The following is a 14,838-nucleotide window of genomic DNA, read 5'->3' on the forward strand; positions in this document are numbered from 1 at the left end:
AAAAATTTCACGTCAATTAACCCCTTGTTGAGGTATTATGTCAAGTTTAATCTTCTGGTCAAGCACAGCACTCAAAACTGTGACCTGTCTTGGCGGCCGCCCGGAAGTTTCCCTCACTTTTTTTAATATTTAATATTACATATGGCCGTATTTCACGTTTTTTTGAGGGTACTGCTTATTATTTATTTATAAAGTCCTACATGTATACATCAAACAACTTTCTTTAGCTTTGGGCTTACATTCTAAAAGCTTAGCGCAGTGTACAAACTCATTTACATGAGTCCTCTGACAGGCCTTAGCAATTTTCCACTATTCAAGAGAGTATTTAAAAGGGATTTCCTTAAACTGCTTCAGTTTTTAAAAACTTTAAAAATCACAGCAGTTTTATATACATCTAATTCGTATTCACATATTTTGCATTATAGTGCTAGAATGCTTACATACTATGCACATAGAAAGATAATTCATATGTTCCTTTAAGGACTGGTGGTATTTAGTACATTAAAGATCAACGTTTTTCTTTGGCGATGCTTTTTCATGTTATAGTCTCCCTGATTTCTTGAGGCAGCTGTGGGAGAAAGCATAAAGTTATGGAGCCAAGTTTGTCTGAAAACGTGTACAGTTTTGGCACTATTAAATGGCTAGTCCAACTAACCTATGGTACTGAAGCAGGTGTGCTGAAGTAGGGAGAACTCTTTCTTAGAATATTCTCATCTTATGAAAAATGCTGACCTTGTTGGATATCCTCTGTGATTTTTCATCTCAAAGCAGGATTTTCAGATTTTGTTCCTCAAGGAAGAAGAATTTGAGTGTTTAAAGTGAAGGTAAACTTTGATGAATGAAAGCCCGTTTTTAAAAAATACTATTAAAAACAGGGGCACTTTTATTCATCAAAGTTTATAAAGCAGCCGTTTTGTTTAAAGATCCTCACTTTACACGTCAGCAATGACTAACCCGGCTTCCTCCAATCACGGCATGGCCTCAGGCAATGATTCCCCTGGGGGGAAAGCCATGATTGGAGGAAGACAGATTAGTCATTACTGACGTGTGAGGAGAGGATCTCCAGGCAGGGGAAGCTGCTCCGGCTGTGAAGAGAAGAAAGGTACGTTTTTAAATAAAACGGCTGCTTTGTAAACTTTGATGAATGAAAGTGCTCCTGTTTTTAATAGTATTTTTAAAAACCGGGCTTTCATTCATCAAAGTTTACCTTCACTTTAAGTTGATGGTTTTTGAAAATAAGGGCTATTAGTATATGACATATTCTGTGGTTTCCTGCTCATATTGGGCTATATTCCTATCTTCTCAATGTGTTTTTTTATACAATTATGTGGATGAGTGTCTTCTTGACTAAGGTGGGGGAGTAAGGGGAGATTGTCAGCATCTAGCTTGACTGTGTCCAGCAAGGGAGGGTGAAGGTGTTGGTAAAACATGTTGAAGCTTTTATTCTTTCAGGAAAATACCTCTGCTCCTGAAAAGAATGTAGTGCTCAACTAAGAAGGTGACATATGCTCCTCAAGCCACCTCCCAAGATGACACTGACAAATCCAAAATGTAGCTTAGATTTGAAGCATCTTATTGAGACTTTGTACTTTTGTTCTTTTATAATGTAGAATACATATATTTGATGATGATTCCCTTTACAATTGGCTGGGTATTTTTTGCTTCTATGTAGGTATTCGAAAAGGTTGCAAGTACGTTTTTTACATTATGTTTTAATGTATATTTAACAGATTTTAACATGGGAAAACCATATGTACTTGAACTATATGTGACATATGTTGGGTTGCCTAACTAAATTAAAGGGACAGTCAACATCAGAATTTTTGTTGTTTAAAACGATAATCAATTTATTACCCATTCTCCAGTTTTGCATAACCAACACAGTTATAATAATACACGTTTTATTTCTCTAATTACCGTGTTTCTAAGCCACTGCAAACTGCCCCCTTATTTCAGTTCTTTTAACAGTTGCATTGTTAGAATGTTTGCACTGCTATGGTATTTGTGCTGTGGATAAATAAATTGACTGCACCGTTTGTTTTGGGGACAGTAAACACCTTGTAATTACAGTGTTTTTTTTTTTGTAATAAATTAATTACTAGGCAAGTTTCAAAACAATTTGAATGTATTAACACCTTTTTTTTTACTGCAATTGGGTTTTCAGCAGCCAAACACTCCCTACAACTAGTCACTGCTCCATTGTTTTGCAATTTGTTTTATGATAATATATGTTGAGGCCAATTAGGGGCACTCATGTATCAAGTCTGACATATATACTTTCCATCATCAGATTCGGAAAAAAGGACACAATAAATAACAAAATTGTACAGCATTTGTTTTTGTAATTATATATAAACATTTCATATTGCAGTCTTAGGCCCGTTAAATTTAGCCATTGTACTATTCATATTAGTAGGTTAGATCATACTATCTTCGCTTGACATAGTAATATTTAATAGCTTGTTCTGTACTTTGAGAGTGTATTTACATACAAACAATTTCATATTTGGGTAAGTAAGGGGACTCTATCTTACTACCAAAGAGTTGTATTTAGAAAATAACTTTGTGTATGAGCCACATTCTATCTGGTGGGTGTCAAAAAGGCAACTTTGAGAATGACAGACTGTCAGGGCCTGATTCTCTAAAGCTCTCTGGCGAGATTCTATAATCAGTTTTACTAATATTTGTTATGTGAAGGAGAGACACTCATTTTACAGTACAGTGCTTAGTAAAATAAGCTGATTGCTCTCCACGTTGGCAAGTTTTTGAAAATTGGAGCCTTAGTGACACTTAGAGACCTAGAGAGAGACTTTCATAGGGCAAGATTGAGAAAGATGTTCTAACTAATATTCAGACTTGGAAAGGTCATAATGATAAAAAAAACAGTGGTAGAGGGTAAAAGATGGGGAAAAAGATATGCACACAGAAGGACAATAACCAAAGTATTTTGGGGGTAGAGACAACCAGGAAAAGTGCAGAAGACACTCTGAGACTGTCTGAAAGGATGGGTTGATTAGAGAGGGAGAAATAAGGGACAATATAGGGTTTGAGCAGCAGGAGAAACACATGAAGAGAGACTACATGCTGTTCTGAATATGAGAGTAAGAGAGAGAAGATCAGGTTATAAGGGAGTGGAAACTTCTAGCACTAGAAATAGGGAAACGCAGTTGTGAGAGAGCAAGACATTCAACACCCAAGCAGAGATAAATCCATGGAAGGAGACAGGAGGGCAGTGAGACATTCAGAGCCTGAGGAACTGAGACACTTACACCCTGAGCATGAAGAAGCAGAGAAGGGGTGAAACACTTTGGAACAGAGGGATTCAAGTTCCCAAAGATACAAACACAGAGAGTGAGCAATTGAGACATTAATGGACAGAGAAGAGAGAGAGAGAGAAATGCCAAAAATATTAATGGACAGAGCAAGAGAGACAAAGAAATAAAGAGGGGAACCCAAGAACAGAGGATAGAGACACAGACAAATTAGACATCATGACACCCTCTTAGAGAGAGGTGGGCACTATCAGAGAAAAAGACATGCACACACCAAGGGTAAGGGAATAAGATAATGAGAAAAACACATGTGGGGAGGGCAAGTTTTCCAGAGATTGGGGAACATAGGGAGAACAAGTGAAGAAGGGGATGGAAAAGACAGAAACAGAGGGAGCGAGAGAGGTCAAGACACAAATTGTTATAAAGCGATATAGGAGAGACACTGAGACTGACACATGCAAACACACATACAAATAAGCACTCAGAAAGGATACACACAGAAGGATAGCAAAGCACATAGAAACAGAGGAGACTCACTGACTATAATAAACAGTAAGAGAGACACTGAGTGTGAGAGACAAGACATTCATGTATACAGAAGAAGACACAGTGAGCTAGTAAGAAGCATATGAGTCAGATACAGGCTACAGAGTGAGAGGGACAGAGACGTTAAGAAAACAAATATTTCACTGAGTAAAAGATTTAGAGAATAAAAGACATTGGGAATGATAAACACACACAGGCATAGAAAGGTAATATTTATTGTTATTATTTACAGAGATAGAGACATGGATTCTGTTTCAAATCTAAAGCTCACAACATGGAGCTAATGAGAATCACTCACCACAAAAAGAGACACAGTGACAGAGGGACACAGATGGACAAAATACTAGAGACTTATACTGAAACTCACAGAGAGAGACAGATGAGATAGAAAGACGTGCATTGGGGAGGGAAAGAAAGACTAGCATTCAAAGAAAAAGACAGCACTACACACAGTCTAACAATAAGTAGACAGCAAGAATCACACATGTCACCAGACAGCGTTGTATACATAGACCGGCATTGGCACGTTGCTCCAGCAGTTCTCTTTGACTTGTCATTCCAGTACATTGCGTTCTGTGCATCCCACAAGGAGTTAATCCATTCCTATAAGGCATAGCACTGGTTCCTGGGAATCCTTCTCCACCTCCTCTCCTGCCTTCATTCTCTGCGTCCCTCCCCCCTCCTTTGCAGTTGCAGGGGCTTTAATGGGGTTGGGTTTGATGAGCAGCGAGTCCCAGCCCTCCTCGGTGTAAACAGAGCACTGAGAATCCTTCTCCAGGGGCTGGCCACCAAATGCTAGAGGTAAACAAGCTGACAGAATGGCGTTTAGCAATTTGAGTTTGGAACGAAGATGCAATGATGTTTTGCAGGTATTGATGTGGGGCCTGGGGCTTGGACAGATGTGGCCCTGTGGGAGAGGGTGATGCTTTCCCTGCTTTCCTTCCTGAAATAAATAGGATTTTTTGAGCATCTCACATTGATCATGATTCTGCAGACTCCAATAGCGGTGTACGTTGGGGGGGGGGATCCAATGTCAGATAAATCTGTCTGTATTTTGTATGTGGTCCAATGACACACAGACTATAAACATACACATGTAAACACAAACGCAGACTGACTCACACAGACTGAAATACACTTGCAGGCCAGAACATAACACATTCACACAGGTTGATGCATTCAGTTTTGCCACAATAACATTATGTGTATAGAGGCAGGGGTATATGTATTGCATTGCATACGTGTTTGTGTGCATCTTTGCCTCTGTCACTAGTGAAATATTCACATGATAGTAGTCAAATCACAGGCTTGCACAAACACATCAACCAACAAACATGACAAACTTGTAAGTTTTTTTGAAATGATGTTAGTATATTTATGTTTTTGTGCGTCTAGTTGTGTACACATACAGGTTAGAACACATTAAAGGGACAGTAAAGTAAAAATTAAACGTTCATGATTCAGTGATGAAGCATGCAATTTTAAACAACTTTCCAATGTACTTCTGTTATCTAATATATAATGGTTTCACTTGGTATTCTTTACTGAAAAGCATACTTCTGTAGGCTCAAAAACAGCAATGCACTACTGGGAGCTAGCTGATTGGTGGCTTCACATGTATGCCACTTGTCATTGCCCCTCCTGATGTGTTCAGCTAGCTCCCACTAGTGAATGTCTCAGAATGGATTTGATTTAATCACAATTTAAATCAATATTTAAATCCATATTCAGTAAGACTTGATTTAAATCATGGTTTTCTATATAAGTTTCATTATTAGAATAAAAACTTTGCAGATTTTTTCCAATTATATCAGAAAATGATTGATTTAGTTATATACTCTTAGAAATACATAAATAAGTATGAAATTATTGGTAGGGGAACTAACCCCAGTTTAATAGGATGTTCATCTTGTGATCAACTTTTTAACTGTTTATTGGAAAGAGAAAAATGGTCATTAAGAACAATTTAAATTGTTTTATTTAACAAAAGGTAAATAATCTTTACCTTAAAAATAAAAATGTAAAATAGTTGTATTTAACTAAAACAATAACATTATAGGTTTCACTTTCATTTGTACTGCTTTCGCCTCCCTCCTCACACCTAGGTCATTGTATAGAACTATTCCACTCCAAGCAATCTTCTATTCATTGAGCTTCTTGAAACTTAGTAAGGGGTTAATTGTGTACATAGAATTGCATGGGAGAAATAAGATTTAAGGGGCAGTAAAATCAAAATTAAACTACCACAAAGATTCAGATAGAACATGCAATTTTAAACAACTCTACTTCTAGTATCATGGTATCCTTTCTTAAAAAGCATACACTTGCTGCACATATATGCACTTGTCATTGGTTCACCAAATGTGATCAGCTAGCTCCCAGTAGTGCATTGCTTCTCCTTCAATAAAGGCTAACAAGAGAATGAAGCAAATTTGATAATAGAAGTAAATCTAAAAATGGTTTAAAATTTATAACATTTGTGCTGTGAAGAAGAAATGTTATTTCTGCAAACACCAATGAAAACTATACTTATTTCAGGATGAATAACCTTTGGATTATAATGTATCTTAAATAGAAAACTATATAGCATATACACATATTAAAACATAAATATACAGGTGGCCCTCGTTTTACAACGGTTCAATTTACACCGTTTCAGAATAACAACCTTTTTTTCCAGTCATGTGACTGCTATTGAAAAGCATTGAGAAGCAGTGCATTTATTAAAATAGCCAGTAGGTGGAGCTGTCCACTTGTGTTGCAGCAAAGCCAAGCAAGCTGAAATTAATCAGTTTAACCAGACCTGAGCTATCGAGCAGATTTCAAAGGAACAAGATCTTCCTGTCTATAAATCATTCCAGATTGGAATGCATAGAAAGAACTGTTTGCAGAAAAATGCAAGTGAAGTCTGTGTTGTGTGATTATTTTATTAGGTTTATAATGCTGTTTAGCAAATGGTTTTTGTTCATTTAACTTAGTTTAATTATATATTCTGTGTTGTGTGATTATTTTAATAGGTGTATAATGATGTTTAGCATTTAAAGTCTTCATTTCAAAGCTTTAAAAATAATGTATTAGGTGTTACTTATGACAATTTTGAGAGGGGGCTGGAACCTATCTCCCTCACTTCCCATTGACTTACATTATAAACTGGGTTTCAATTTACAATGGTTTCAATTTACAACCATTCCTTCTGGAACCTAACCCCGGCGTAAACTGAGGGCTACCTGTATATGTATATAATCATATACGTATATATATTTAATATTGCTGCCATCGCTGTGCTTCTTACCCCCTTCGCTGCGCTCAGGTTCTGTGCTGTCTCGGATGGCATCAGAATGAGGCCCCCATTAGCGCCTATAGAAGCATGCTCTCATGAGAGCAATGCTTCCCAGCCGTTTGCATTACTGTCAACTTGTATTACCAGCGCACATTAGCATGCACTGGTATTACTTAGTGGAGCGCAAATATCGCTTTCACAAAGTGATATTTAGCAATACACTTGTAATCTGGCCCTTAATAGGTTAATCATTCATATTTGATCAACTTTTCAGACATACTTTATTGGTAGGAGAAAAATATTATTGCCTTAATAATAAGTTTTATTTAACTAAAGAAAAATAACTATTACCTTAATAATTATAACAATTTAAATAGTTTTATTAAACTAAAACAATAACATTATAGGTTTCATTTTCATTTTTACTTCTTTCCCCTCAATTTTAGGTCCTTGTGCAGATCTATTCCACTCCAAACAATCTTTTATCCAGTGATCTTCTTGAAAATGAATATGGGTTTATTATTTGTACATAGATTTGCAGGGTAGAAATGTCAATAAAGGGACAGTAATGTCAAAATTAAACATTCATGATTCAGACCGGACATGTAATTTTTAACAATTTTCCTATTTTTCTCTTATCGAATTTGCTTTGTTCTCTTGGTATCTATTGTTGAAAAGCATACATATGTAGGCTCAGAAGCAATGCACTACTGTGAGCTGGCAGCTTGTCACTGTGATGCCCAATGTGTTCAGCTAGGCTCAATTAAAGCATTGCTTTCCTTCAACAAAGGATACCAAGAGAATGGAGCAAATATGATAAGTAAATCTGAAATCTGAAAATGGTATGCTATTTCTGAAACTTTCTTAATTTTTTTTTTTCATAATTATGTCCCTTTAAGGTATATTTCTGAACTCCTGTATGCTTATTTTATAACATTTTTGCTGTTAAGAGGCATGTTATTTCTGCAGACACAAATTCACAGTTTTGAGAACTACAAAACCAATGTTATGTTATGATATCCTCTAGATAGAAAAATGCCCAAAATAATATTTTATAGAAACCTCTGGGAGAGCATGACATTGTGAATGAATTAATGTAATTATTTACCAAACAAATTAAACATTACATCATTACATCCATGAATATACAGCATCTTTCTATATAATTAAAAACAAATCTACAGTATATTTCAGGATGAATAACCTTTTAGATTATAATGTATCTTAAATAAAAACTATCTTTAGATAGATTTTTCCTCAAAAAACATATTTAAAAACAAATCCTATTTAAATTAAAAAATAATCTGATTGAAATTAAAAAATAATCATATTATTTATAAAAAAATATTATGTGCATCGTGGCTATGGATGCTGGTAGAGGTAGTCAGTCATTGCCCTGATGTTAGTGGTGTATCAGGGCTATGGATGGGATGCTGGTAGAGGGGGACAGTTATTGCACTGGTGTTAGTGCTGTATCAGGGCTATGGATGGGATGCTGGTAGAGGGAGTCAGTCATTGCCCTGGTGTTAGTGGTGTATCAGGGCTATGGATGGATGCTGGTAGAGGGGGACAGTTATTGCACTGGTGTTAGTGCTGTATCAGGGGTATTGATGGGATGCTGGTAGAGGGGGTCAGTCAATGTCCTGGTGTTAGTAGTGTATCAGGGCTATGGATGTGATGCTGCTAGAGGTGGTCAGTCATTGCCCTGGTGTTAGTGGTGTATCAGGGCTATGGATGAGATGCTGGTAGAGGGGGTCAGTCATTGCCCTGGTGTTAGTGGTGTATCAGTGGCTATGGATGCGATGCTGGTGGAGGGTGTCAGTCACTGTCCTGGTGTTTGTGGTGTATCAGGGCTATGGATGGGATGCTCGTAGAGTGGGTCAATCATTGCCCTGGTGTTGGTGTTTTATCAAGGCTATGGATTGGTTGCTGGTAGAGGTGTTAAGTCATTGCCCTGGTGTTAGTGGTGTATCAGGGCTATGGATGGGATGCTTGTAGAGTGGGTCAATCATTGCCCTGGTGTTGTATCAAGGCTATGGATCGGATGCTGGTAGAGGTGGTCAGTCATTGCCCTGGTGTTAGTGAGGCTATGAATGAGATGTTAGTAGAGGCGGGGGTCAGTCATTGCACTGGTGTTAGTGGTGTATCAGGGCTATGGATGGGATGCTGGCAGAGGGGTCAGTCATTGCCCTGGTGTTAGTGGTGTATCATAGCTATAGATGGATGCTGAGGGGGTCATTCGTTGCCCTGGTGTTAGTGGTGTATCAGAACTATGGATAGATGCTGGTAGAGGGGGATAATCATTGCACTGGTGTTAGTGGTGTATCAGGGCTATGGATGGATGCTGGTAGAGGGGGTCAGCCATTGCCCTGGTGTTAGTGCTGTATCAGGGCTATGGCTCGGATGTTGCTAGAGGTGGTCAGTCATTGCCCTGGTGTTAGTGGTGTATCACGGCTATGGATGGATGCTGGTAGAGGGGGTCAGCCATTGCCCTGGTGTTAGTGCTGTATCAGGGCTATGGCTCGGATGTTGCTAGAGGTGGTCAGTCATTGCCCTGGTGTTAGTGGTGTATCACGGCTATGGATGGATGCTGGTAGAGGGGGTCAGTCATTGCCCTGGTGTAAGTGGTGTATCAGGGATATGGATGGATGCTGGTAGAGGGGGACAGTCATTGCACTGGTGTAAGTGGTGTATCAGGGGTATGGATGGGATACTGGTAGAGGGGGTCAGTCATTGCACTGGTGTTAGTGCTGTATCAGGGCTATGTATAGATGCTGGTAGAGGGGGTCATTCCTTGCCCTAGTGTTAGTGGTTTATCAGGTCTATGGATGGATTCTGGTAGAGGGGGTCAGTCATTGCCCTGGTGTTAGTGGTGTATCACGGCTATGGATGGATGCTGGTAGAGGAGGACAGTCATTGTCCTGGTGCTATTGCTGTATCAGGGCTATGGATGGGATGCTGATAGAGGGGGTTAGACGTTGCCCAGGTGTTAGTGGTGTATCAGAGCTATGGATGGATGCTCGTAGAGGGGATCAGTCATTGCCCTGGTGTTAGTGGAGTATCAGGGCTATGGATGGGATGCTGGTAGAGGGGTTAATCATTGCCCTGGTGTTAGTGCTATATCAGGGTTATAGATGGGATGCTGGTAGAGGGGGTCAGTCATTGCCCTGGTGTTAGTGCTGTATCAAGGCTATGGATCGTTTGCTGGTATAGGTGGGCAGTCATTGCCCTGGTGTTAGTGCAGTATCAAGGCTATTGATCGGATGCTGGTGAGGTGATCAGTCATTGCCCTGGTGTTAGTGCTGTATCAAGGCTATGGATCGGTTGCTGGTAGAGGGGGTCAGTCATTGCCCTGGTGTTAGTGCTGTATCAAGGCTATGGATCGTTTGCTGGTATAGGTGGGCAGTCATTGCCCTGGTGTTAGTGCAGTATCAAGGCTATTGATCGGATGCTGGTGAGGTGATCAGTCATTGCCCTGGTGTTAGTGCTGTATCAAGGCTATGGATCGGTTGCTGGTAGAGGGAGTCAGTCATTGCCCTGATGTTAGTGCTGTATCAAGGCTATGGATGTGATGCTGCTAGAGGTGGTCAGTCATTGCACTGGTGTTAGTGCTGTATGAGGGCTATGGATGGGATGCTGGTGGAGGTTTCAGTCATTGCACTGGTGTAAGTGGTGTATCAGGGCTATGGATGGATGCTGGTAGAGAGGGTCATTCATTGATCTGGTTTTAGTGGTGTATCAGGGCTATGGATGGATGCTGGTAGAGCTGGGTCAGCCATTGCCCTGGTGTTAGTGGTGTATCAGGGCTATGGATGGATGCTGGTAGAGGGGATCAGTCATTGCCCTGGTGTTAGTGCTGTATCAGGGCTATGGATGGGATGCTGGTAGAGGGGTCAGTTATTGCTCGGGTGTTAGTGGTGTATCAGGGCTATGGATGGGATGCTGGTAGAGGGGGTCATTCATTGCCCTGGTTTTAGTTCTGTATCAAGGCTATGGATCGGTTGCTGGTAGAGGTGGTCAGTCATTGCCCTGGTGTTAGTGCTGTATCAAGGCTATGGATCGAATGCTGGTAGAGGTGATCAGTCATTGCCCTGGTGTTAGTGCTGTATCAGGGCTATGGATGGGATGCTGGTAGAGGGGTCAGTTATTGCCCGGGTGTTAGTGGTGTATTAGTGCTATGGATGGATGCTGGTAGAGGGGATCAGTCATTGCCCTGGTGTTAGTGGTGTATCAGGGCTATGGATGGGATGCTGGTAGAGGGGTCAATCATTGCCCTGGTGTTAGTGCTATATCAGGGTTATAGATGGGATGCTGGTAGAGGGGGTCAGTCTTTGCTCTGATGTTAGTGCTGTATCAAGGCTATGGATCGGTTGCTGGTAGAGGTGGTCAGTCATTGCCCTGGTGTTAGTGAGGCTATGAATGAGATGTTGGTAGAGGCGGGGGTCAGTCATTGCAGTGGTGTTAGTGGTGTATCAGGGCTATGGATGGGATGCTGGTAGAGGGGTCAGTCATTGCCCTGGTGTTAGTGGTGTATCACAGCTATAGATGGATGCTGAGGGGGTCATTCGTTGCCCTGGTGTTAGTGGTGTATCAGAACTATGGATAGATGCTGGTAGAGGGGGATAGTCATTGCCCTGGTGTTAGTGAGGCTATGAATGAGATGTTGGTAGAGGCGGGGGTCAGTCATTGCACTGGTGTTAGTGGTGTATCAGGGCTATGGACGGGATGCTGGTAGAGGGGTCAATCATTGCCCTGGTGCTAGTGCTATATCAGGGTTATAGATGGGATGCTGGTAGAGGGGGTCAGTCTTTGCTCTGGTGTTAGTGCTGTATCAAGGCTATGGATCGGTTGCTGGTAGAGGTGGTCAGTCATTGCCCTGGTGTTAGTGCTGTATCAAGGCTATGGATCGGATGCTGGTAGAGGTGGTCAGTCATTGCCCTGGTGTTAGTGAGGCTATGAATGAGATGTTGGTAGAGGCGGGGGTCAGTCATTGCACTGGTGTTAGTGGTGTATCAGGGCTATGGACGGGATGCTGGTAGAGGTGGTCAGTCATTGCACTGGTGTTAGCGCTGTATCAGGGCTATGTATAGATGCTGGTAGAGGGGGTCATTCATTGCCCGGGTGTTAGTGGTGTATCAGTGCTATGGATGGATGCTGGTAGAGGGGATCAGTCATTGCCCTGGTATTAGTGGTGTATCAGGGCTATGGATGGGATGCTGGTAGAGGGGTCAATCATTGCCCTGGTGTTAGTGCTATATCAGGGTTATAGATGGGATGCTGGTAGAGGGGGTCAGTCTTTGCTCTGGTGTTAGTGCTGTATCAAGGCTATGGATCGGTTGCTGGTAGAGGTGGTCAGTCATTGCCCTGGTGTTACTGCTGTATCAAGGCTATGGATCGGATGCTGGTAGAGGTGGTCAGTCATTGCCCTGGTGTTACTGAGGCTATGAATGAGATATTGGTAGAGGCGGGGGTCAGTCATTGCACTGGTGTTAGTGGTGTATCAGGGCTATGGACGGGATGCTGGTAGAGGGGGTCAGTCATTGCACTGGTGTTAGCGCTGTATCAGGGCTATGTATAGATGCTGGTAGAGGGGGTCATTCATTGCCCTAGTGTTAGTGGTTTATCAGGGCTATGGATGGATTCTGGTAGAGGGGGTCAGTCATTGCCCTGTTGTTAGTGGTGTATCACGGCTATGGATGGATGCTGGTAGAGGAGGACAGTCATTGTCCTGGTGCTATTGCTGTATCAGGGCTACGGATGGGATGCTGGTAGAGGGGGTTAGACGTTGCCCAGGTGTTAGTGGTGTATCAGGGCTATGGATGGATGCTGGTAGAGGGGATCAGTCATTGCCCTGGTGTTAGTGGTGTATCAGGGCTATGGATGGGATGCTGGTAGAGGGGTCAATCATTGCCCTGGTGTTAGTGCTATATCAGGGTTATAGATGGGATGCTGGTAGAGGGGGTCAGTCATTGCCCTGGTGTTAGTGCTGTATCAAGGCTATGGATCGTTTGCTGGTAGAGGTGGGCAGTCATTGCCCTGGTGTTAGTGCTGTATCAAGGCTATTGATTGGATGCTGGTAGAGGTGGTCAGTCATTGCCCTGGTGTTAGTGCTGTATTAAGGCTATGGATCGGTTGCTGGTAGAGGGAGTCAGTCATTGCCCTGGTGTTAGTGCTGTATCAAGGCTATGGATGTGATGCTGCTAGAGGTGGTCAGTCATTGCACTGGTGTTAGTGCTGTATGAGGGCTATGGATGGGATGCTGGTAAAGGGAGTCAGTCATTGCACTGGTGTTAGCGGTTTATCGTGGCTCTGGATGGGATGCTGGTGGAGGTGTCAGTCATTGTCCTGGTGTAAGTGGTGTATCAGGGCTATGGATGGACGCTGGTAGAGAGGGTCATTCATTGATCTGGTTTTAGTGGTGTATCAGGGCTATGGATGGATGCTGGTAGAGCTGGGTCAGCCATTGCCCTGGTGTTAGTGGTGTATCAGGGCTATTGATGGGATGCTGGTAGAGGGGGTCATTCATTGCCCTGGTGTTAGTGCTGTATCAAGGCTATGAATCGGTTGCTGGTAGAGGTGGTCAGTCATTGCCCTGGTGTTAGTGCTGTATCAAGGCTATTGATCGGATGCTGGTAGAGGTGATCAGTCATTGCCCTGGTGTTAGTGCTATATCAGGGCTATGGATGGGGTGCTGGTAGAGGTGGTCAGTCATTGCCCTGGTGTTAGTGCTGTATCACGGCTATTGATCGGATGCTGGTAGAGGTGATCAGTCATTGCCCTGGTGTTAGTGCTGTATCAGTGCTATGGATGGGATGCTGGTAGAGGGGTCAGTTATTGCCCGGGTGTTAGTGGTGTATCAGTGCTATGGATGGATGCTGGTAGAGGGGATCAGTCATTGCCCTGGTGTTAGTGCTATATCAGGGCTATGGATGGGGTGCTGGTAGAGGGGGTCAGTCATTGCCCTGGTTTGTAGTGCAATAGCATGTTGCGAAAGCATTGAGTAATTGTTAGTGCTGTATCTTTTTCATGGCTGGAATGCTGGTGGGATTGTCTGTCGTTCCACTTACATCAAATCTGATAAAAAATACTATTTGCTACACTTGAACATTGCGCTCACTGCTCTACAGTTAGTTTTATAGTAATATAAGTGGAAACAAAGAAGGTCCATCAAGTACAACCTTTAACACATTTCTCTTACTACTGTTGATCCAGAAAAGAGTAAAAAAAAAAATATCATATGAAACCCAATTTTTTTTCCTTCATGAATCAGAGCACATTTTAAACAATTTCCTTCTATTATCTAATTTGTTTATCTCTCTTGGTATCCTTTGTTGGAAAGCATGCCTAGGTAGCATTGAGAGCTGACTGGTGAGTGGTGGCTGCACATAGATGCCTCTTGTCAGTGGCTTACCGATGTGTTCTGCTATTTCCCAGTAGTGCACTGCTGCTCCTTCAAGAAAGGATACAATGAGAATGCAGCAAAATCGATAATGGGAGTAAATTAGAAAGCTGTTTATAAATGTATGCTTTATCTGAATCATGTAAAAACAATGTGTATTATGCCCTTTTTAGTATATATGACCTGATTAGACAATTATCTCCAGTAGAATTATGTATTTGTTATATCAGGGCTAGACAAAATCGTGAGATCCTGGGACCCATTACTTTGATTTTTTTTTTATTATTCTACAAATATCTATATATAAATTACTATTTTGATTTAAAAAAAAGGTCCGATAT

At 41.5% G+C, this 14,838-nt stretch overlaps 1 protein-coding gene across 1 annotated transcript in view; it reads left to right on the forward strand.

Moving 5' to 3' along the window:
- The first annotated feature begins 2,658 nt into the window (after positions 1-2,658).
- Positions 2,659-14,838, forward strand: part of ASH1L (ASH1 like histone lysine methyltransferase) — a 505,039-nt gene continuing 492,859 nt past the window's right edge. The window contains exon 1 of the mRNA XM_053703215.1: positions 2,659-4,687. The gene's annotated coding sequence lies outside the window, so the exon portion shown is untranslated. The remainder of the gene's footprint in view (positions 4,688-14,838) is intronic.

This window comes from Bombina bombina, chromosome 1, assembly GCF_027579735.1.
Source record: "Bombina bombina isolate aBomBom1 chromosome 1, aBomBom1.pri, whole genome shotgun sequence".
Taxonomy (NCBI): domain Eukaryota; kingdom Metazoa; phylum Chordata; class Amphibia; order Anura; family Bombinatoridae; genus Bombina; species Bombina bombina.